Here is a 25,327-nt window from a genome sequence, read left to right as displayed (position 1 = left end):
TGCCTCACCGCCCTCACTGTAAAGTCAGACCATACTGATGACTTTCCAGCTCATTTACTTCACTGCCAGGCCGTGTATAAGTGTAACCTGCTCCACTGGCAGTGAACAGATTACTGTATACAAACAGACAGATGAGCAAATGAATGTATGCTGTTTTTCTGCTAAATACAGCCTGGATCAATCCATTGGCAATTGCACTCTCCTGAAGACATTCTGTAGCTGATAGTGCTCCATTATTCCACCACCCATTGCGCCTGGAAAAAGGTGTGTCGCTGTCCATGGTTCTACCGGCTTCCCGAACACTTAAAACCATAGTCAGAAAGGATGCCACTACATCACTACTGGGATGTAATGCCAGATCAGAAGTACCTGTCGGAAAGAAAATGTCAATGTCTAGGCTCAGGTAGTTATGCTGTCTGCCCCTGATGTTCTTCTGGTAGCTGGAGGTGGACAAGCCATGCTTTATGACAGACTGCAGACTGTTCAGAAACTTACGTCTTCATAAGTGAAGAGCAGCCTGAAAGCTAAGGCGTTCTTCGCAGTGCAAGTGACCAGCTGCATGCAGAAGGTCAAGGGATACCTGAATTCATGGCCTTGCTTTTTGAGATCAGTTGGTTTCTTACATGACAGTCCTTCAGAAAGTTCTTCAGTTGGTAAGCATTTATCTTTTGAGCCATTTCTTTTCCTTGCACTCCACATAATTGGCACTGTACTCTGAAATGCAGCCAGCATCTCATCCTCTGTATGTGCAGAGCATATTTGGCAGATAGGAGCTGTTTGGGCAGGATCCTTATCTTTGCATTTGAGAAGATGTGTTAAGTGACAGACTTGCACTATTGTCTCCTAGACTGTCATCATCTCCTTCTTTCTCATACCTGTCTTTAGGTCTCTTTTGTCATTCATTTAAAATGGTGCCTGCTTTACTGTGCTATTTCACAACAGCACATCAGTAGCCACAGGGAATCTCTATATTTCATTTTAGCATAACCATCATTCATCTCCAGTAACTTCCACTTGCTGATTCTCTGCTCAAAGCCTGCTTTCCCAAGCACTGTGCCAGTCTTGTCCTACATGAGATATGAAAGAGAAAATTACTTATTAAAGTGTCTTTGTTGGATCTTAATGTGGCACTGAAAAAGAACAGAATCTTTATTGTACTACATGCCAGAGGACAGTCAGTGGTACAAAGCAGGCAGTGAGTGAGGGGAATGCTGTTACTGGAGGCAACACTTTGAAAACACATTTTCAAATTGGAGGTATGGTATTTGAGCTAAGGTATTCAAGACATTTAGTTTTTCAGGACAAAACTTAGCACGTTAAGAGTAAAAAATGTATGTGAACGTATACACACCAGTGATGTTAATGACAGTTATCTGATCAGAAGAATGATTCTGTTCGCTTGGTTTCAGTGGGAACTGTGTGCTGGTGGAGTATAAATAATGGCAAATCAGGGAAAATACTGGGAGATAACGTTTCTATGCAGTGCCACCTAATGGTGCGTTTCAGAATAGAAACAGGTAGCTTTCATTGGTGCAAAACATAGCCCCTGTATAGCTGGGCCCTCTGGCTTCCTTAAATAGTCACTTTCTGTGTTTCCTGATCATAGGAGTCCTGATCATAGTGTGACCTGTGCCTATCCCTATTAGTACTACCTGCAGGGTAACAAATACAATTATTAGCCCGCTTCTCAAAGGGCAGATGTTCCCTCTGTACAATTAACCATTACCTCCTGCCTCTGGGTCCCTCCTTCCTACACTGCTTGCAGAGGTACAGTTACTGTTTAGGATTTCCATTCCTGCTGTGACATTTAGTTCCAACCCAGTGTCACAGTCTATAAACCAAAACCACTTGACTGACAGTCTACAGCAGCCTGGTTCTAGGAAAACAAGATGTTTCCTTGTGCTTAAGGACCTGCAGCAAAGAGGGGAGGGACAAGATAGTTAAATAACTTATCCTCCACACAGTTTTGCTGTACAGGGAAGCAGCTATAAGTCTGTCTTCCCAAAAGTGAAGTCTTTCAGGCTCTGGAAACTGAACAAATAACTACTTTCTCTCCACTTTTCTGCAGGCTTTGTACTGTGCCTCTAGGTACTGTGGGCTTTCTCAGCCCAGCCATGCCTAGCAAACATAGAGTAGAAAAAGAGTGCAAAAATACCTCCCACTGAGATTGGTGGACAGAAGTGGAGGTAGCTTGTGTAGCTGGGATGAAGGAAGGCAGCTTGCAGGGTGAAGAAAGGGCTGCTGTAATTAGGAAGCTGCCAGCCAAAAGCTGGTAAGATCAGAGACACAGAAGTACCTTATGTAGCCTAGGAAGGGAGTGTTACTGGAAAAACATGTTCCATGAGCATTTATCCTCTGAAAAAGCACACAGACTTGATTGTTCTTAAACATCTCAAGCTTTTCAACTTGGTGCTCTTCACTTCAGCATTCCTGAAACTAAACTCATATTACCACTGGCTATACTTTTGTCCTGAACGCTGTGTGAACAAACAGGAAAAATGCTGACAGATTGAAGCAGTATTTTAGCAATGTTCTCCCTGTTGTCTTTACTTTTGTTTTTGCTTTCTGCTCATCTTTACTACCTATGTTTGTCCTTTTGTAAAACCAAAGAAATACTCTGTTTTATGTTTAGCATACCTTTCTGAATAATACTCCCACAGGAACGTTTTTCCAGAGCAATTCTAAGGTAAGGGTGGATTTTATGTCAGCTCCTTGTTTCTCATGTGACAGCATCCCACATGCCTGCTGCACCATCCTATGCCTGCTCTGGCAGTGGTCATGCAGCTTCTGCCAGCGCTCCAGCTGGGACAGGGAAACTTTCACCAAATCCAGCTGCACTGTGAGAATAATAAAAGCAGGATGTTGTTAAAGTCCAGCATAGTGGGCAATGAAACCTCCTTTTTCTGATTTAGAAGAGGCATGTAAATGGTGGCAGATTTAAGATGACAACCTTTCTGGATTACTCATTGTAAAATAGTGATAGATGTCACCACGAAACATATTGGAAAACTTTTCACTTTTCAGCTGAGGATTTAAGAAACCTGATCCTAGCGGTAAAGAGCAGAGGGACAGTTTCTGGCATATGCAAGAGTCATGAGAACCTTTCATTACGTGTGTTGGCAGCATTTTCTTGATAGCTGCAGCCCATATTCATCGTATCTATCCCCGCAGTCCTGTTCTTCACACCACAGTAAAGAGTTGCTGACTGGCCAAGAGTGGGAGGAAAGGTTTTGAAGTACTGCAGCCCTGCTGCTCACTGGTGCCAACATCCCTGATCCTTAAGCAGCATGGCTTCACAGGCCTGGATGTGATGCTGCACCAAGGGAAGATGATCTCAGAAAAAATCCTTTCAGTAGAAACTGATGTTATCATTCTGTTCTTGCTCTCATTCTAGTTTCTGGCAGGACAAGCAGCTGCCTGGATGCCAGAAGCTTGTCAAAACTGTCTGGTTGTGTGACTGCACTGAATTCCCTGTGAAATCAATTTCAAATTAATGTATGCTCATGTGTTAATTACAGCTACTGGTACAGCTTGGAGACCTCTTTTGCCTGCAGTAACCATAATAGCTTCTATGATTGTGGTGTGAGAGAAGGGTCACTGAATGACAGAAGAAAAGTGCTAGGGACACTTTAACTAAATTCTAGATTTAAAGTAGCGGTTTATTTCAACAACCACAATGCATAAAGCACAGAAGGGGGATTAAGGAAGAAAGGATTCCTAGCTGCCCTGCTAAATGCAAAGGAATTCCATTTCATGTAGGAAATAGTATCTGAGCATTGGGAATGAGACGAAACACAGACCTGTGGCCAGAGCAGGTGGGACTCACGTTACCCACTGCCGCAGTGCTGCTCAGTGCAGTTTGTCAGCCAGCACCATGTTGTTCTCAGGGTTGATCTGCCATTGTTTGCAGATTGTGGGTAAAAAAAGCCATTAGCTAGGCTTCGCCTCGTTCTGTTGGACCACTTTATTTGTATACAGTCCTTTCTTCTTTGTTTTAGTACCCAGAGTGCACAGTAGCTTCCCCAAGTGCTATGCAGAGATGGACAGCCTAGCAGGACTGCTAAACTCCCTCAGATTCCAGCAAAAGTCTCATTTATTGTGGATGACCGTAGAGTTTAAAAATAAATATCTCATCGGAAATGTTAGTTTAAATATAGCTACTGTTATGAATGTAGCTTGTTCACAAAGTTGCACATGTTATGTCCTGAGGCTGCAGAGAGCTGTGAAGTCAACATACAGTAAATCACATTTTCTTTGACCAGTAAGGGTAAATGTGAAGTTGTTCCTGAGCAGGGGAGCTAATGAATCTTGGTTTCTTATGGTCTCGTGCACATTCACTTGCAGACTTTCAAAAATTAAATTATACTATTAATTTCTGATCCCACAATATATAGTATAAAATTCTCACCCTTTCTCATACAGCCTTTCTTCTGCGAGATATTTTGATAGCTCTGTGCAGGCTGCCTCATTTGACCCATTTGGCCAACAAAAAAAAAAAAAACTTTGGTCTTCTCTTGCTGAAGTTTTACAGAACACACAAAGTTCACCATGTTTGAGATCTCTAATATCTGTCTGGTTGGTCTGAAACTAACATTAATAGTTTACTGCAGATGCATACACAGACTGATCCTGGCAATCTGAATTCCATAGGGAGTCAAGCCAGCCAGGCCAAGTCAAAAATATGGGACTTAAAACCGATGAAAAATAAAAATAATGGAAGTATGGAGATAGAAGAAAACAGTCCATAAATGAAGGTCTTGCGACTCCAGCAGTCTGTTTGAACACCTGAAAGTTCACTGTCTTCCATAATTCATGGCATTCTGCTAACTTTGTTAATGAATGCCTTGACTCAATTACTGGGGTGACATTTTTCTTAGAAGTAATCTGTTACAGTTTTGCTGCCAGCAGGTTCACACTAGCACACTGCTGAACACCAGGTAAGGGGGAGTGCATATTGGAACAATTTTGTAATACATCTTGAATCATGTCAGTCCCGTATCACTTCAGAAGAACAGTGCTGCTCTGCCTTGGGGCATCCATGGCAATTTTAATACACAGCACTGGTTTGGCAGGCCTTTCTATAGTTTAGTCTTTTGCTTGACATTCCCTTTCACTGTAATACACTTTTTTTTTTTTTTTTTTTAATCAAATAATGATTATATCTGTTTTTAAAAAAATTTATCCTAAGTGAGGGAACTCGCTGACAAGCAACTTTACATGTTTATCTTTGCCCTCAACATAATCTTTTAACAGTATTTTCTCTTCATGAAGTGTATTTTCATTTGGATACACAATGGGTTTATGGGTGTCACATAAACTATTAGATATTTAGCAATTGGACAAGAAGGAATGGCCTCAGGTTGCACCAGGGAAGGTTCAGGTTGGATATCAGGAAAAATACCTTCTCTGAAAGAGCGATTCTGCACTGATACAGGCTGCCCAGGTGGTGGGGTCACCGTCCCTGGAGGTGTTCCAGAGCCATGTGGATGTGGTACTGAGGGACATAGTTTGATGGGGAAATATTGATGGTAGGTGGACAGTTGAACTGGATGATCTTGAAGGTCTTTTCCAAGGTGATTCTTTTTGTCGCTGCTGTTTTCTTTAATTTTCTTTGGCAGGTATGATTTAAGGTGTGAATTAGTGAGACACTAGCTTTCAAACACTCTCATTGGTATTTGTGGCTGGATTTAAGGATGTGCAGGTCTTCAGCTGCTTCCAGCAATATCTACAGGCATAGAGTATCTCTAATTTTCAAGCCATTAATTCTTGCTTTAACTCTAATACAAGGTTCTCACTGTTGTACGTGTAGTTGAATATTTTTAATCCTCTGGATTAGAAAACATCTCAGCTTTGTGCAAGTTATGAAGACTGAAAACCATGCTGTGTCTTGCAGGTGTTTTTTACACCTGACAGAGCACTCTTACTTGTGACATCTGAACTGTGATCTGCTTCTGGCCTAATAGCACTGCTGGAAAATATTCATGGCTTATTTTTATGCTGTTTATTTTTAAGGCATTAGAAGCCTTTGTATTGTTCTCATGTTCTTAGCAAGGAAAAAGTTGGTTTTGGAAAACTATACCATAAAAGAATCAAGCCTTTCTCTCCTTTTGTTTACCTTGCAGATGCACAAACACACAAACTTTTGTGTACAGCGATTAAGCATTCAGTGCACAGAATGTTGTGTTGTGGATACTTCTTGTGTGAATACATTTTGTTTCGGTTACAGTATTTCTTGTATCCCCTGGAAAATTATTATAGATGCTGCAAACTGTGGAAAATCTAGTGCTGCTGAAGAATATGGGGTAACAACTGTTACGCAGGACTTCATGCTTGCCTCGATCCCGCTGCAGGATGAACGTGTGATGTTGATGTGAAAAGCTCAGCCAGTGAAGTGAAAGTGCCAGGTTTAGGGGCCTAAGATGTAATATAAGCTATGTCTTTCTGTTTATTTTTCTAAGCTCTGCAGTAGCTACTACTTGAATACTCTTCACTCCATTTCCTCTTTCTTAGGTGCCCAGCAGAAGCGCATCAGAACTGCACTCTTTAGGTAGCATAGATTTCAGCCCCCTGTTTTGTGTCCTTTTAACACAGCACTGCAAGAGAAAGAGAATTATTTATGAGAGATCATACTAGGAACAAGGCTCCCTGCAAGAGACAAGTTAACCCCATCTCCTTGCAGAAACCAAGCATGTCTTTCCTGCATCCTAAATTCCTTTTATACAGAATGACTTTAAGCTCTCATGAGCTCTGCTGCTGGTGCAATCAGTCTCATTTGTTCCTCTGCACACTGTTTTCAGAGGTTTAGGTTTTGTGCAGATGTTGCTCTGCAATTCCAAGGCTTACAAGAAATCCATGAGGTACCCAGTGACTTTAGTGAGCACTGATGCCTTTCAGAGGACCAAAACATTAGGAAGAGTTTTAAAATAGGCAAATCAACAGGATCTTTATGTGAGGTACAATGTATGACACGATTTCATCATGTTATTGCCTTCCCTCAGACTAAGGGATGTAATTTCATACGTAAACTAGTCTGTAGTAGGAGAATGTGATATGACTTTGTGCTTTCTATATAGAATCATGGAATGGCTTGGGTTGGAAGGGACCGCAAGGATCATCAAGTCCCAAGCCCTTAGTCGCAACAGGGCCACCAACCTCCAGATCTGGTACTAGACCAGGTTGCCCAGGGCCCCATCAAATCTGGTCTTGAACACCTCCAGGGCATCCACAGCCTCCCTGAGCAGTCTATTTCATATACACAACGACAATAAGACCTTGCTTACTCAGTCAACCACTGAAGTCAAATGGAGTAATTTTTCTGCTGTCTCTAATACATAAAAGTAGTGATTGTTGAGAAGGTTGGGCCTTCTCCAGGCTGCAGCCGCTAGCTGGGAGCACAGGTCCAAGCACACTGTGAAGAGGAGAGACTGCTGGAGGCTGTGAGAAAGGAGTGGTAAGGTGGAAGACTTCCTGGCTGGCCTTCAGGGCCAGTGCATGGTTGTGTCTCCCTCAGCCACAGTCAGTTCTTGCAGGTGCTGTTGTCTTGCTGGCCAGAAAAATCTGACTCAGGTTCCTGCAGCATGTCCATTCTGCCTTTGTGCACTGCCTTGCTTTTACCAGCACACACATTGGGCCTGCCTTCAGGAGTGGATAGCACTGTTCTGAGAGATGTGAATACTGATTTCTATTTCAAAATGCTATGTACTTGTAAATTCATATGGTATTTATTTTGTAAAAATAATAGAATTGTGTTTACTTGATACAACAATAAGTATACACAAACAAGAAACCTATATATTGTGCTTGTAAAGTGGGACTGGAAAACAACATCTCTTAATTTAAGCATCTGTCAGTTTCAGAAGAGCTAGCGTGGCAGTGAGCTGTCAGCTGTGCTTTGTCCTTTAACAAATGTCCTGAGATCAGCAAGGCAGCAAATATTCATTTTACTCCTGCTCAAACACTCCTCTGGTAACACATAAAAAAGCAAAGGTTTATGAGGAACTGCAGTGCCATTTGGTGGTTTTGGCAATGGGATTGTACTGGATTCTTACAGCAATTTCAGTGCTGCTCTGTTCAGGTCCACGGGGAAATCTCCAATACCAAGTAAGCTTCAGATCCATCTGTGGTGAGATGCAAGCCCGGTTCTTGTTTTTCAGTGAAAGCTTGGGCCCTAGTTTTATTTGCTCCTCTGAGCTTATAGCTAGGACTTCCAACCAGTTGGCCTGAACACTTCAAGCCAGCCATGGGGGAAGGCAGCAGCTGTGTGAGCAGATGTGCTGAGGCCCAGCTGCACAGTGCCATGTGCCTGCTACACAGGCCCCATTACAGCTGTGCCCCATGGCCTGGGCCATACCTGTGGCTTTATGGAGACGGCCTGGCTAGCGAGGGGAGGCCATGATAAGCATCTCCCAGCAGCTATCACCTGTGCTAAGCACAGGTCTGTGGCTTCAGGGCCTCAAAGGGAACAGCGGATGAGGCGAGGAGGGAAGGTGAGAGTTTTTGACTTCCTGGCCACTTGTGCTGTCCCATGGGTGCCCAGTGCATCAGACCCGGCGTCTTCCTGCCCTTCTTAGGCAGTTTCTCCTGTGCAGTGAAGTCAACAGGAGCTTTGAAATCATTTTCTGGATTTCATTTTTCTGGTTCTATTGCAGTCCCCAAGCACCACTGAATCCTCTCCTTGCCCAGGCATTTAGCTTACATGTAATCACAGAAGTTGTAAGCCTGCTTCATTAAAATAGACACATTTCCCCAGCTCTCATCCTCAGTCTGTGAAGAGGAGCAGCCATCCTTTGGTCATGGCAGAGCTCAGCCTCCTCCTTGAGGCCCAGGGATGAGAATGGGTCTTGTCTGAGTGCCACCATGCTGGGACTTCCAGGAAGTAGTTTCATTGGCTTTGCAGTGTATGTTGATGTCCTTAATGCAAAACAAACTGAAGAAATGGAAGATCTGTTTACCTTAGCTACAGCTGAAAGCTTAGCCAGTCATTTGCATCTCACTTATGATGCAAAATTGGTGGTCTTTTGTTGCAGGACTGAAAGTTTGAAAGAATAAAACTGCCAAGATAGCTAGTTTGAAGAAGATACCTTTTATTTTGAACATTACGCAGCTTGGAAAAGCTTTGTTGACTTGGGTTGATTTTGAACCAACCTCTTCAAGTTGTGGATCTGATCTCAATTTAAAAGCACAGGGTTAAATAATTCTTTTCACCTGCTCTTGCAGTTCAAAAGAGGCTGTTTCACAGTTGCCGTTTGATCTGATTTCAAGGTCTGTCAGCATGCAGAGATATTTTTTTGGACTAATGTGAATTTTTTTTCAGCTGTTGTTGCTGTCTTTGAACAAAGTAGCAACAACATTTTCAAGTACTGCATTCCTTTCTGGAAAAATGTTCAGAAGCTGTTAAGTTATCAAATAAATCAGCACCTAGCAACACGCTGCTTAGGATATGTATGGATTTGATGTGATTTGCTAATAAACAACTCAGTGATGTGTACATTGCCAAATGATTTTTCTGCACTACAGGACAGCAGTGTCAGCTCTGGATCTCAGCCCTTTGATTTATTTATTGTTTTGCAAGTCACAGGTGATTTTGATTTCAGTCTATTATTTCCTATAGCCAGTAAGGGTTTTGCACGATTTGAAAAGAGGAAGATCCCACCAAATTAAGCTGTTCTATGGTTGAGTTGGCAACAGAGAAGTAGAGCTAGTTGTCAAAATATGCAGGGCACAGTCGGGTGCTAGTTGTGAGCAGCTCCGGGCACGGCCTCTGCCCAACAGAAAGCTGTGTCCTGTGTCCCCTGTAGCCTCTCCAGCCACAGGAACCAACACAGCTGCCCAGATAGAGCTCCTGAGGGAACGTATGGCCACCCAGGCCTTGGACTGCAGAGTGTTCTGAGCTTTCTGCTAGTGTCTTACAGCAGCAGTGAACACACCTATGGGAACTGTTTCCGGGGGGAACTGCTCCACCATGGGGACAGAGGGGGAGGTGAGCTTTGCTATAAAATCACCATTTTGAAATTTTAAATAAAATTTACAGTTTTTAAGCATTAATCATTTTGCGGAACGTGAGAAAACAGAATTTTTCTTTTGCTAGAAATTTAGAAAGTGCTTGTTACCCCGAAACATCCAAGTAATCTTCTGAGTAAAAAAAGAAAAAAAAAAAAAAAAAAAAAGGAGAATATGAATCAGTTTGTCATAAAAACACCATCAAATGCTGTGGGGATGATAGGTTTCTATTAACTTGTTCCAGCAGCAGAAGCCAGCACCCAGATGTGCTCGTGTTTTCCAAGAACTAGCAGCCAAATTTTATCGGATTATATGACAGATAGAGTGTCTCAGAGTCCTTATGGACTAGAACAAAGGGCTGGATTTGTCAAGAATGATGCCCAGTTTCTTTAGGGCAATTGGTTAACATCTAAGAAAGTAAAGATATACACTGTCTGTGAGTTAACCAAGTTAGCTGCATCAATACGTGCTTGTTTTGAGCTCTTCACATGGTGATAATGGCTTCATTTCCTTTTGCTGAACGTTTAGCTCAGAAGCTGCTGTTTCTGTCATGCAAGTGACAACCAAACCAATTAAACCTAATTTTAAATGTGCATCCAAAGCCACTTTTCATCTTCAAAGATGAGTCGTGGTGTGCTTTTGAATATCTGCTTTGGTCTCTCATCAGTATATAAATGCAGGTCTCAGTGTTTTCCTGCAGAAATTAAGGAAATAAGGTTTCCTTTAGAAAAATGCTGTATAAAAATGTTCCTATTTACTACTGTCTTGTTTTCATTATTGTGTGCACAGATGTGAGAGTTCATAAATAGCTTTTGCTGTACTGTGTTGCTCATTACAGCCTAACGTGCTGTAGAAGTGCTGTAACTGAGGGGAAGGAAAGAACATAGCTACATCTGTTGTGCAACACATTCAGACACAACCTCAAGTGCATTTTCTCCACAGTTTACATATCTTCTGTATGTTGGGAGCCACAAACATTCAGTTTTAATTAAGATGAAGGAAAGAAAGGATGGGATAAACACCACTGTCATCTCTCACTGTGCTAGACTGTATGACATAAGGCAGTATTTGTTTCTTGGTGACAGCTATAAAATAAAAATATCAAGAAAGGTCTGGAACAGATCGTTTTGTCTACTTAAACATATTCTCTGAGTTCTGCATTTTAAATGAATTAAGTTAAAAAGCCTAGTTCACCTGTAGCCTTTTATTGCTTTAAACCTTTTTCAATTTGAATTGTATTGTTGTTAGTTCCAGAATATAGAGCTTTCAAGCCATTAGTGAAAAGATGTATTTCCTGAAGTCTTACTGCAATTTCTTCTCTTACATTTTCCTATGAAACATCTCTAGTCCCGAGGCAAAGAAACAAGGTTGTTTGATTTCAATTTTGTGCTAATTAGTTAACTTTACCCTTTTGCTATAGCTGTCTCATGATAATTGGTCCCAGATTCTTGGAATAAGCTTTACAGGCACATGCAGGAAATAGTAAAAACAAACCAAACTCTTCAAACAGTAATTTGGAGAGGAGCACGGTAACAGCTCACCATGATACAGAGCTGTGCCAGTTGAATGGAATGTTTCTGTATGAGTGGTGATATGGCTTTGTGACTGCCTGTATGCTTTCATACCACTTTTATCCAGTGTTGTGTGGGTAAAAGTACAGCTTCAAGTAAAGGCAGTAAAGCCATTTTCAGATCCATCAGCTCTTAACATAGCTATTTTATGTCGAACCCACTAGACTTGTGTGTAGGCAAACTCCAACCTGTGTGCAGAGGATGCCCTAAATAGGCTGATAAGTCAACAGGGGCACCCAGGGAACCTGATGTCTCTTTCCTTTGCATCCTGTACATTTCTTTTCACAGCTGTGTGAAATGAATGACATTGCTGTGTACTGAATTTACACAGAGCAACATGCAGTCCATGAAGCTTCCAGTCCTGCAGCTTTATCTTCTAACAAGCTCACACATCATCTTCTGTGTGTGCATTCAGGCTTTTCATTTCCCATCCAAACCATATCTCCCCAGTTTAGTTTCTAGGCTGTATTAAGATACTGTTTTAAGGGATGATGAAGGGGAAGCTACGCTCGCTTTGCTGCAGGAAAACCACCACCCCATCACCACCACCACCACCACTATGCTCGTGCAGTAAGTTCTCCATTGGTTAGAGGACCAGGGAGTCCAGGCAGGAGAGATCTGAAGTTGGATATGTAAGAGCATTGAACTTTTTTCTCTGTGTTTAAATTGCTAGTGCTGCCTGTTAAGAGTGAGAGCAGTGCATGCTTTCTCATGCTTTCACTCCCTGATCCTTATTCTAGGATGGCAAGAAAGTCTACTTTAGTCCCTTGCAATACTGAATACATAGGTGTGAGCAAAAATACCTAATTTGTAGTGAAATGTGCTGCCAGCTACAGACTTTGAGAAAGTCAGAGTCCCAAGGCAGAGTTAAACTAAGGGCAGTCTGCATTATCCCATGCGTTACTAACATTTTTCCTGTGCTTAGGCAAGCACGTATTGCTTTAGACAAACCAGAACCCATCCAATGATACTTGCTTTTTAAGTACATCGGTAGTATGATGACTGCAAGGAGAAAAAAAAAATTGTTGCTTCTAAGTAGAATAGGAGTATCCTGCAGGACTCCCTGTGTATCCAGCACCCACATCGTCTGAATCTCCACTGCAACAACAAACACAGCACTTGTCTTCCTGACAGGTAACCTTGCTGATCTCGACATCATACACCTGCTGCCAGGATGAATGAAGCAGGAGGTGGAAGGACTGCTGGCTGTCATCTCTCTAAACCACAACAAGGTGGCAGCGTCCCTCAGACCATTCCTGATGCATCAGCAGCTGAAAAGCCATTAGCTGCCCCTTCCTTGTGACTCCTCTGATGTGCTTATGCCTGGCATCGACTGCTTCGAGGGCAGCCCTATGCATGCAGGAGCCATTAGAAGAAATGTTATTATAAGTCTCTGACAGAGTCATGGCTGTATTATGTCCCACTGTAGGTTCCTCATGACAGTAGGTGTCAGGTCAGATTGTGTGAGTCTGTGCTCCCTTCTGGATGTCTTCCCTGGCTCCAATAACTCCTTTCTTCCCTTCCAGCCTGCTGCCTGGGCACCTGCCCTGCTGTTCTGCACAGAGAGCACTTGGCCATGCTGACTGTGAGCAAGGAGCTCAGAGCTGGTGCTGTTACAGATGGGGTCTGAGAACTGTCAGACTGATACCAAGGTGCATAGGCACTAGAATGATGAGGAACATTGGGATCCTTGCACCCTTCCTAAAGATATGTCTTCTCATGTGTGTTTCAGAGGAGTGAGTCTTTGGGCTTTCTGACTTTCACTGAGTTTACTCAGCTGTATGTAGGTCCAGAGATGTATGTAAAATGGAGAGCAAGTACCCTATCAGCAGGTAGGGTACTTCTTACAGCTTCTTATTCTTCTGGAATAACTTTTGTTTGTTGGTTTTGCCAGCTGAAATGCAAGCTTTTTGCTCTTTGTTACATATGCAGCGTGGGGAAGTACAATTGAATCTTTTAGTTAAAGCAAGATTCTTATCTTTTGCTTTCAAACTTCTCAGAGTCAAGGTACCTGCTTTCCACTGGAATTACATTCTTGTATTACTTTTCAGCCTCACTTAGTGCTCCGAATTAATCTGCTGCTATTTTTACTTCTGAGTTTTGACCCGGGGACTGCAAATGGACAGAGGCAAACCTGCTGAAAGTACTTGTGGAATGAAATGAGCTTAAACTCAGTCATACAGCATTTTCTTGTAGAGATCTATCTCCTTAGCAAGAAGTCCTACAACTAATGATTGCAGAGTTGGATTCAGGCTTGAATTCATTGCAAATTCATTGGTTTTACAGCAGCTTTTGGTGATGGTAAATGCTGTCACAGTGCTTCAAGATTCAATAAATTTCCTCTGCTAGAGCCACCCAAGGGGGCAGCCCTGTTTGGAAGAAAGACGAGACTGGTGCATAGCTACCAGAATTTTTCAGCAGTTTGCTCTGAAGGAGTGCAAAGCAGATCTAAGCTATCCTCATCCCTCTGGGAAGATCAGATGGCCAAGACACTGGCTCATCTTTCCTGAGGGAGATGTTTTGTTGGGGAACACTGATTCGCAACGAGCCATCTCTATAGAAGTCTGATTGCAGATTGGAAGGAATCCATGTCTGGCCCACAGACTGGGGAAAAAAATGGGCTGTGGTAGATGATGAGTATATGCAGTCCTTGGCTGAAATGGGTACCTGAGATCAGGTTGGCAAGCAGAGGCATCAGTCACAACGTGACAAGTCTCAGGGCTTGCATTTGTTAGTTCCAGAGTGTGTTTCACTGCTTTAAACTGCTTGCATAACAGCAGGAAATCAAATCCAACTTGGAGGTTTAAAGTGTTTGCTCCATGAAAATCCTCTGAGTTTAATCTTCTTTGGAACATATATATGATTCAGTGAGAATTAAATCTGAGCAGAAGGTTTATGAGGCATGAATGTATACATAAGCAAATGCACGCACTTGGATATGCACATCTGCACACACTGCATCAAAGTCCTGATTTCCTGCTTAAAAGAAAAAATAAAACATTACTTGGCTCAGAATTATAGAACTGAATTGAATTCCCTTGAAGTAATTAGGGCAGTGCATGGGGCTTGTGGTGTTTTTTTTTTTTTTTGCACATCTGTATAATTGTATGAAATAGTAATTTCTCCTAAATTTCAAACTCATTAAGAGGTGTATATATACATTGGCTCCCTTGTTTTTCAGTGGTCTTCAGGGACTACAGATGTAAGCATCTAGCCTAATTGGAGATGCAACTGCTCCAAAGTACAATAACGGTTCAGATAGGACTTCCTAAACTTTGTTCCAAATGGATCAGCACAGCCAGCTGCTTTAGAGATCATCTATCATCTACAGCTGAGAAAGAGGGAGCACCATTTGCTCTGTATAGAATGGGTTTCAAGGGGACTTACAGCATATAATTCTGATTTCAGTACTGCTTGTGTACTTTATGCACAGAGAGAAAATACTTTAATCCTCTGAGGAAATCTTTTACATCTACCTTTCCTCTTCTTTACTCTTGTGTTGAGGGGTGTAATGTTAATCCCTAATAACGTGGGGAAAGAATCCCTACTTAAAAGATTTCATTTTATCCATTTATATTAGCAGATTTCATCTTTTTTTGTGGCATACTGCATAAAAGATACTGTGTGGAATGGAAGCAAAAGATAAACTGAACTGGAAAAATGAACAGACTTGGGGAATCTAGAAGTGCTAACACCACTTTTTAGCTAAATTACTAACACGTACTTTGTAGTAGTCAGAAATTATATTGGAGCAATTTCTTGGCATTCAAACATATCTGAGAACTCCTACTATTCTAATTCTAGCTTGATGCTTCCAGTGAATAGACTCCAATAAACGTTACATTTTGTTCTCATTTTCCTTATACAGACTTCAGTTTCAATTTACATAAATCATATGCTGTGGGCTGTTTTGTTACTTCCTCTGTTTGTCATTCTGTATATTTTCCTGTACGTGGTAATGCTTTGAAAAGATCTACAGTCTTTCTGAGGCGTACTGAACTAGGAGACTTACTCCCCAGATTTATGCTCCCAATGATCCTACTTTATAAATAAATTCAGCAAGCTGAACCCAGAATTTCATTACATTTTATGTTAAAGATGATGAAGATAGTCAGGTGAATTGGCAAAAATGCAGGTCCTTTTTATTCCATGCTTTGTGGTATGTGTCTGCCACAGTGTTCTAGGTTATCTGTCTTCGCCCAACAAATCAAAATATGGTAAAAGCTTGTTCACACGATGCTATACTTCTGAATGCTCTTATCTCACAACACATGCAGTGCTTGGTTGGCTGTGAGCCTGGTGTTAGAGAATTGCTTCATTGACAGTACAGATGGATAAACTGATTTGAAAGCTGGTTCTATTGCAATTTTCCACTTTCCTGCTACTTCTACTTTAACAACTGTACCTTCCTACTGTTTCTCCTAATCCTTGGCAATGCAAGTATTATCAACAGATTTAATAACAGACAATAAAAGTATGAGTTTTAATTTGAGTTCCAGTTTCTTTAAGTGTGGTGCTACAAAATAATGTAATCAACCAATCAACAACCAGTAGGTGTTGCATGCACTTGTTACCTCCAAAGCCTGATTTTTATCGACTGGTTTGTCTTCTGTCTGAATCTGTTGATTTCTTCCCCCTGTTAGAACCCATCAGAACAAGGTGCAGACTGAGCACTCTCTGAGAAACCGAACAGCAGCCTCCATTCACATCCTAATTTTGCAGTTGTAACACAGAGTGGTAAAACCCTTCTTTGCTAGCTACAGTTTTGCTAGCTCTTCAATAAAAAGAACGTGATCATCTTGTGCTTTAAAAGTAGGCGTAATTAAATCATTGGTAACCGAGAAAACAAATTAAAAGTTCTTTCACTAAAATAATTAATTTGCAGTGTTAATTTGCAAAAACCTGGGGGATGATGGGGATTGGTCTTGTGATGGGTGTTTAATTTGGTGCTTCTGGTGCATGCAGCGCTCTAATCCTAATGACTTTCGAATGATGGAAGAAATGAGTTGTGTTCATCTGCCGTCGTCTGAGAATCTTACTTGCATAAATCAAATGCTGCAATCAGTTGAGAGGACTGATGGAAAATGACAGCACATAATCTCGTTTCAGTGAATCTGTATGCTCTCTGCAGGTTATTACTGAGTTTCTTTTCATCCTAGCATATTCTGCACTTTCATTTTTCTATCTGTAATGTCCTAAAAATTCCTCCCAAACGTGTATCACCATGCAGCTCTGACACCAGCCAGCAGCACACTGACGGATGGAGAGAAGAGATGGGGAGGAAGGGGCAAAGGGCCATGTGGCCCAAACATGCCCTGTGCCCTGTGAGCAGATATTCAGCCTGTAGTCATAAAAGCGTCATATGCTAGTGCAGTAAACTGGAAACACCATGTTGTTTTTAATATGCATCAGTATCAACTTTTATTATTTCTTGGCTTATCTCTCATTTGTCTTTAAAACAGTATGCAAGTAATGAAGTAATTTTGCATAGCAGGGCAGAAGTGCACTGGTGGCAGCTATATATTAGATGTACTGCTTTATGCTAAAGGTTGAAATCCTCTCCTTTGGTGCCTCCGGCGAACTGCAGGAGGGTCTGTGTTTGTCCTTCAGGCCAGGAGTGCTTCAGCAAGGACTGGAAGATGGAGATGCCTTTGTAAGCACAGCCCTTCCTCAAGGCCAAAGTGGTACTGCTTTCCTTATTGGGCAGCAGTATCTGAAGCAAACAAAAAGGACCAGCAGATATCTTATATGACACGTATTCATACTGAAATTGCTGTGGCCTCTGGATTACCTTTGCTTATGTAAGGCAGGGAGGGCAGTGAGGCGGGAGCAGTGTGCTCTTCACCCAGCAAGCACAGATTGAGGGTGGCAGTGGGGGTTGGCAGGGACCAGGAGCTCTCTTCGGAGCCTTCCCTCGCTGCTTCCCTGCCCTGGGAGCACAGCCAGCCCCACGGCTCCCAGCAGGCTGCCACTGACAGGATGAGCTTGCCCACATCAAAAGGGCTTCATGTTTTCCTGGAAACAGAAAATATAAAACATTCGCAGAGACAGTGCAGTGTAGCCTTAGCTTCCTGCAAGCATAATATTGAAATGATGGTGGTTTAGCTTCTGTTTGAGAGAAACATGTATTCTCTAGATATTTCCATAACTTAAATCTTGAGGAGCTGAGACTCTTGAATCGGCACTTGACCTGAGGAGAGGATAAGTAAGAGGTTTAGTGTTTTTCGGGCATTTCATGAGCTGAAAACACAGCTTCTCACAACGCAGCATCTCACAATAGGAAAACACAGCATCTCACAATAGGAAAATGTCGAAGCCATTTGATGAATCTCTGTTTTTCATGTGCCAGTGCAGTATCACAAACAAGCACAGATCCCTGTGAAGTCCCTTGCTGCTTCTAACTCATCTGTTGCTTTTGATTTTCATATGCTTGGTTGATATTAATTGACACTAAAAGAGATACTGTTATATTTATTTTGGAGCTCATTTGGTGCTAGAATAGCCAGTGAGAGCACTTGGACTCTGGAGGACTGTCACATGCAGGGACTTCTCCAATTAGCAGCAGTTCTCTCTCCACTGGCTTGTTTTCTTTGTCTCTGAAAGTATGTCAGTTTCATTCCTCTTCTTCTTTGTCATCTGAATATTTTTCTCCCTGTCACTTTGCAGTACAAGCTGTAATGTCACACAGCTACTGCTGTGTCTCCCTGTCCTCTTCATGTCAATCAATTCATCGGGGACAGAGAACAGCTCAATATTACAGCTTCAGCTTTGCCTTGGCTCTAACAATGAAATGAAGGCTGTAAACTAGAAAGGAAATAAGCTGTGCTTTGACTGGGATGATCTGAGCCTTGGGCGTTCTTCGGCTGCTCTGTCCTGTCTGAGAAGTGTGGTGCCCAGCCACGTGCAATGCTCTTGCTGAAGCATTAACATCTGTGGCTGAAACAGAAGATTTCAAAGTAAAGTTTATTTTAGGGTCACCAGTTGGTTGTCTGGTTTTACAACAGCATGACATGAATGTGACATTATCTATATGCACGTCCTTTCTGGTGAAACAGGTATATATGTATCCATTATCCATATTGTATTTGTGCTGCTGATAACTTCAGGTGTTCTCTTCTTTATTTGTTCATACTGCATAGGATTGTATTGTGGAATTGGTGGAAGTCCGTTCCACTAATTTCTCAAATTCTTTTAAATCCTAATTTTGCCCTCCCATGTACTCACAGCACCTTCCAGATGCTGTCTGTAATGTGCATAGAAAATACATATACCCTATTTCTCTATCCACATTGAAGACCTAGGAGAACATCGCATGGAACTCCATTCCTGTTTGGCAGCAAAGCATTGAGAAGCAGTTCCTAGCTGGAGATTTGTATTTTGAAAGAGAATAGAAAAGTTGTACAATACCTGAGCATGTAGCGAATCTCCACTTTCTCTTTTATCAAGAAGGGCCTTTATCATGCCATAGGCAGAAGACTGACACAGTCTCTCTCTGATAAATCTGCATGCTCTTTTTCTTAATACTGTACAACCTCCTAGGTGCTTGCTAAAAGAGCTCATTTCCTCTGCTGTCTCCATGTTTCCTCTGAAGCTGAGTGAGGTCAGGAAGCTGCTGCTCAGTCAGAATATTCGTTGTTCTCAGAAAGACAGCAAGTTTTCTGCTGAATGGAAATTCCAGAGCACAGCCCATCCACTTCTTAGGTAGAGTTAACTAGGAATCCATTTCATTTTAATTTTCACAGCAGAAAACCATGTTGATCTTCATTTTTATCAAAACTGTACTTTCCATCTATATTCCTGGCAAGCTTACTTTCAATAACCACCACTGAAAACAGTGTCCTTTATTTAGTGAGTTATTATGGCAGTGACAAATGTGGCAGTCTACTTTTCAAAATAGTGGGAGTTAGAAAGCAGAGTCCTACTGCTGACGCAAAAGGATTTGTGTCTGTAGCTGTTACTACTGGGACTTCTACATACATCAGCCCAAATTCATCCCACTTAGTTTGAAGCTTAAATGCTAACTCCTTTCTCTTTGCACAGAATATAGAGAACTGTTCTATACCGATTTAGGTCCTACAGAAAAATAAAACAAGTTATCTGGGTGAACTTGGGCTGCAGAGAGCAAGTAAATGCATTTTCAAGTCAATGATTCACTGCATGCATTGATGCAATCACTTAACATTCTGGAAAAAAATGCAGAGACCTCACTAAGATTAGAAAGGTCTGAGAGAGACTCTATCTGTAATCAGCTTTGGCCAAAAATACAATGACTGTGACTATCCAAAATGCTCAGACTAAGAAGACAGGCTGATCAGCCAACTAATTTAGGTTGTGATCCAAATTGCACTAAAATTAATGGATGGACTGCGACCTCATAAAAGTTGGATTGAGCTATAATTGTTAAAGGAATTCACTAAGAAAAAAGGCACTTCAGAATATTTTTATGGCTGCTCAGAAGTTATATTTAGTTTAAAAGTTTCAGTTCTCTTTCTTAAAATAGCGTTTGCCTATGGTGAGCTTTAAATGGCTGGGCTGGTTTGCAGTAGAGTAGAAATTAAAGAAATCTTAGTCTGTTCATGTCCCTCCTCAAAATTTTCAGCTTAGGATTTCTTCCATATGATTACTCTAGCAAATATGACCTTCAACTTTTACCTAGGTTATTTTTTTTTAACATTAACATCTCACACAGTTTCAGCTCACTAGTCTTAGGAAAGAGGTGAATCACAGAATCAAGCAGGTTCGACAGAACTTCCCTCCTCCAGCTCAAAGTGGGCCTGGATAGAGCAGATTGCTCAGGTACTTTGCAGTGGAGTTTTGAATATCTCCAAGAATGGAGATTGCACTGACTTTCTGGACAGTCTGTCCTCCGGTTTGACCTAAACAGAGCTCTGAAAGAAAGGCCTTGCCGTAACCTCAGCGTGCACAGGTATCCCAGGTTTCCTCTAGCAAGAAGCAGGCATTTGTAGCTGTGAAGAGACCCAGACGTTCAGTCTGTGCAACACATACTGTGTCCTAGCACTCTTGGCAGCTTCAGTTAGGAGCTGATTAATGCATACACGGTCTGTGGTCTTGTTGAAGTTTTTCAAGCAAGGAGAAAACCCAATCTCAACTTGATTGCTTTATTTACCATTAAGTTTTTTTTTTTCTTTTTTCTTTTTTTTTTTTCTGATTGTAATTCTGTTTGCTTTGGCTGCTACAGAAGTTGCTTTCAAGTGTTGTTCATTTGGATCGGTGAAGAAGACCTCTGGGAGACTGTGATGGATGTGGAACTCACTGAGCTGGTTTCTGAGTGTTTTTACTTTGATCCAGTCACTGTGGTGCTTTATCTGTGTGTCTTTGACACTGGCTCAGCAGAAGGCCTGTCTACATGCAGGCAGGAGGGAGAACATCACCTCTGATTGCCTTCCAGTGAACATTTGGAAATGAATGTGATAATAGTCTCCATCCCTGCTGTCGCGATAGCCTCCATCCGTGCTGCTGCTGTGAAAATCAGTTTGAGGGGATCAGAAAAGCCCAGAGGCACAGCACAGCTTAGTCGTAGAATTAAAGGTGACTCCTCTTCTGTTCCAACCCAGTCTGGGCTGGCATGGACTTGCCTTGTTCAAGATTTAGCTTCCTCATTTCTTGAGGCTTGGCCCCATTTTGCCAAGGTGGAGGCTTCCTTCTCCCCCTCCCTGTCTGTAAGGTTGTGTTTAGCACCTTGGTTGGAGCCTCAAAACTCAAATGTTAATACCACTAATTAACTTTTGGCGTGGTAAAGGGGCAAGAGTATTAAAATTGATTTTCACTTTATTTCACTGTTTTGACAGATTGGTTTGTTTGGATATCATTAAGCTACACACTTCTAGCAAGAATACAAGCACTGTGCTGTGAGCAGTGGAAGTAATTTATGGCTGCTTAGCTAGCAGTCCGAATGTTAATTTTTTGCTGGTGTTTAAATTAAATGACAGCACCATTTCGTTCTGTTCTACAGTATCCAAATAAATTGATTACACAAGTGCATTTAAGACAACAAGCTTAACCTCTCCTTTCATTGAGTAAGCTGGCAGTGCTAATATTAGCCTGCGGTCTTCATGAGGTGCTTAAGAATATTTTACATTGCTTTGCAGACACTTAATAAAATTAAACTTTCTGAAGAAAAATCATTCAATTATTCTTAGAATAATAGACAATATAGAATAGATGTCCATAGCATGCAGGTAACAGTCAAGTTTTAATCAAAGCACATCATCAGCAGAAGGCACTTTGCAAAACATATCTTAATGCTGACAGTATTTAATCTCAGTTTTACATACCTGATGTAGCTCATGTTCCAACACTGTTTAAAGCAGTGGTTATGCATGATGCAGTGTCCTCAAATCACAGAGCTCAACTCTTAATTAAAGCAATGCCTTAGGGAGCTAAAGATCCTATTATGAATAAAAAAGTACAGGAAAAAAACCCCAAGTATTTCCTGACAGGAAAAACGTTAGGAGCAACCCATCTCTTCCAGCAGAGACCGAATTATAGACTCAGCATGTTCTTCCTGCACCAGAACTCAATTAATGAACTTTTTTTAAAGCCTACAAAGGCCTTGGCCTTACAGAACTCCCGCCTTCCTCCCTCAGCTCCAGCTTTAGCTCTTTTCTCACTTGTTCTTCTAAAGCTGCACAGTAAATACATTTGAAAGTCTTTGGAGCCTCGCTCAAGAAATTAACCATTTCTGTAGATTTTTACCCTGGAAACTGTATGCAAAACTCAGGATGATCTGGGGAGTTTGTATTCCCAGGTCATCCTGGTGTGGTTTGGTAGCTGTGGAGCCCTTCCATCCTCTGTGAGCAAAGACGGCAGCACCTGCAGGCTTTGTGTAGCCCTCATGCCCAGGTCTGTAGGAGAAATAGCATTTGGTGGCAAAGCAGTTTAGCAATGAGCTACAAAGAGAATATCAGTCCTTGGAATCTTGCTTTGTTCTTGTACCTCTTGCCTGTGCCTGGACCTTCTCTTATCCCTGAAATTTTCTGCCTGTCTGCCTGAAGTCCATTTTGCTGGCTCCGAGCCCAGGGGTCTAAATCTAGGAAATGCAAGGGGGTGATTAGTGACTGAAGGAGAAGGATTGATCTGATGTGAGCCTCCACCCCATTGTGCTTTTTGTTGCTGTTCTGCACTGGTGTATTTCCCTAAATTTGTGCAGCATCCTTGCTGGTGTTGTACTTGCAGGGTATGAGTGTGTGTCTGGATACTGGAGTTTTCATTTGTTCTCAAGCTGAAAAAAATGTTAGAAGTGTTTTTATGGTTTAAAATGGGGAACTTGGGAACTGAAGTAAAAGTCCGTTTATAGCTTTATAAAAGTTAGAGGGTTTTTTGATTTCTAATAAAGTATGTGCTTAATGAACTACTTGGTGTAGACTTAAATATAATTCAGGGGAAGGGGAAGAGTCCTGAGGCTTCCCATGGCTAGGTTAATGCACATCGAGCCAGCTCATGAGTGCAGTAGTCTTGCTGGACTTAATAACTGCTAATTCAAATCACATCAGTCATTAACTGTTCATCTTTTTCATCTTTTTTTTTTTTTTAGAAAAAGTACTCACATTTTTCATGTTTTTAATGAGGTGGCTCCACTGGATTTCTTTGCATAATTGCAGTTTGCATATGTGTGCAAGAAGCAGTTCTGGGTTTTGCTTTTTGTTTTCTCCTGTGCCATTGAATCAGTCATAGAAGAAACCATGGAGACACTTGAGTGGAAGGTCCAGTTAGCCCGCCAAAGTGCCCCAAGATCAGACATCTGTCACACTGGGCTAGGAAGAGCAATGCCATCTGGACACAGACAGAGCTCTTCAGATGTTTTTGTATCACACAAGGCTAGTTACGGGGTAAACATGTTGCAGTGCTGCCTGTCAGGGATCTGAGAGCAGCTCCATGCACTCCCTAGCAGCTGTGGGTGTTTAAACTCCCAGAAGTAACAGCCTGCAGCTGTACTTCCATTAGCTCCCCACAAATTTCCCCTCAGTTCCTAGATGGTAAAGCTACTTAAAAAAAGATCTCATTTGATCTATTACTTTTGGTTCTCTGGTAGGAATCTGTCCTGAAGGCAGTTTCACTGACAACAGCTGAAACATACTGCTTCATCCAAGCTTATGTGTGTGCTAGTGTTCAGGCATGATTTTTTAGCCATCTACAAAATCCAGCCTTTTAACTAAAACTCTTATTACAGCTTAAAGACTTAAACCATTCTCCAATTTTGTCCTAGCAGACACTAAAACTAACAGACCCTTGAGGTAGCTTTAATTCAGCTGTTCTTGTGGCAGGAGCTCAGCAGGCCTGTCATGGAGTCATTAAGTTGGAACAGATTTTGGCACACTGCTCGGTGCAAGTGGGCATCATCTGCAGCGGGGTGCTTGGGGTTTGGGGTGCAATTGGAACAGTGTCAGCTCTCTGCAAGGAGAAGACGCCCCATCAAGTGCATTGCTTTGATAAATGTTTGTTCTCAGTGCTAAGTCAGTTTGTGAACAGCTAGGAGCGTGTTTCTCAGAAGCTGCCTCTCCAGGTCTGGAGGAAACTGTTTGATCTTACACCTCTGAACCAAGGAAAGGTGGTATTGCATCCTGCCATTATCCTGCCATTCCGCTGTGCTCTCTTTTCAGGAGATGTCACAGCAATGGGGAAATTGAAATGATTTCTGCAGCCTTCTAAGCAGGACCATTTCCAGGAGCTAGTCCAACCTAAACCAAAATGTGATGAGAGTGAAGTTGAAAGAAGAAATGCTTAAAAGCCAGCCTGTGCAGTAACCACTTCGTGAACCTTTTCCCCCTCATTTGGGTTCATTATCCCACCTGAGGAAGCTTAAAATCAGACAAAGTGCAGATGTTATGAATACAGTTCTGTGTTCTGAGTGCAGAGCTGTGTTGCCTCCTGACTCTGCTCCATTTTTAGCTTCAGGGTAATGTAGTGCTCTTATGATTTATTACATCAAACATTCTGGCAGCAGAAAGGATCAAGAGTAGGTGAGTCCATTATAGCTGTTATCTAATTCCTTTTGAATTTTAGAGACTATTTAAATAAAAAGCCACCCTCCTTTTTTTTTTTTTTTTTTTTTTTTTTAATGTGTGCTCTGGAGTTTTCATTTTGTCTATGCAAAGGAGTGATGTATCTAACAGCTACTTGACTCTTCTTAAGCAAGAGAAGATCCAAACACTAAATATCATGATTAAAAATTTACTGTGTTCCTGGTAACCTCAGATGGGGCAAAACTTTAAAACCCTTTGTGTGACCGCAGAAGCAGCTTCTCTCCACTCTCCAAAGGGCAGGCTGGACCATCCACTTGCCTGTGCATTCTCTGCAGGTTCTAGTTGATAAAGGACAGCCATACAGATCAATGGAGGGGAGGGGGGCTGGAATGGTTGCAATTGGATGTAGCAGTGGTAATTAAACTCTTGGTGAGCCACCAACTCTGTCTGATGCTCCTGTGTGGGCAGTGTGCATTTGCTCTTTGTGGATGCAAGTTGCTCAGTGTGTCTACCTGAGGATACAAGGAGAGGTAGGAAGGCTGTGTGGAGAGTGCTCTGAGATGCAGCAGAAGCGGGCAGCAGGACTGATTTGGATGGGAATGTAAGATCTAGAATATTCTGGAAAAAAATAGCATTATAAAAAAAGAAAAAAAGGTAAGCTAGTGGTTGTACTCCTTCAGAGAAGCTTGCTCCTCAGTGCAGAAACTAGCCAAGGTGGGAGAAAGTGTAGAACTGCCTGAGGCTAGGAAGGCCCTACAGAGGGATCTGGATAGG

The 25,327-nt window shown here is 41.9% G+C and overlaps 1 protein-coding gene across 1 annotated transcript in view; it reads left to right on the top strand.

The window, feature by feature from the left end:
- TMCC3 (transmembrane and coiled-coil domain family 3) overlaps nt 1-25,327 on the top strand; it is a 124,782-nt gene that overhangs the window by 11,377 nt on the left and 88,078 nt on the right. The window lies entirely within an intron of this gene.

Source organism: Phasianus colchicus, chromosome 1 (assembly GCF_987193195.1).
Source record: "Phasianus colchicus chromosome 1, bPhaCol1.hap1.1, whole genome shotgun sequence".
NCBI classification, from domain to species: domain Eukaryota; kingdom Metazoa; phylum Chordata; class Aves; order Galliformes; family Phasianidae; genus Phasianus; species Phasianus colchicus.
The sequence above is the reverse complement of the archived record's forward strand: the minus strand, read 5'-3'. Positions and strand labels throughout refer to the sequence as shown.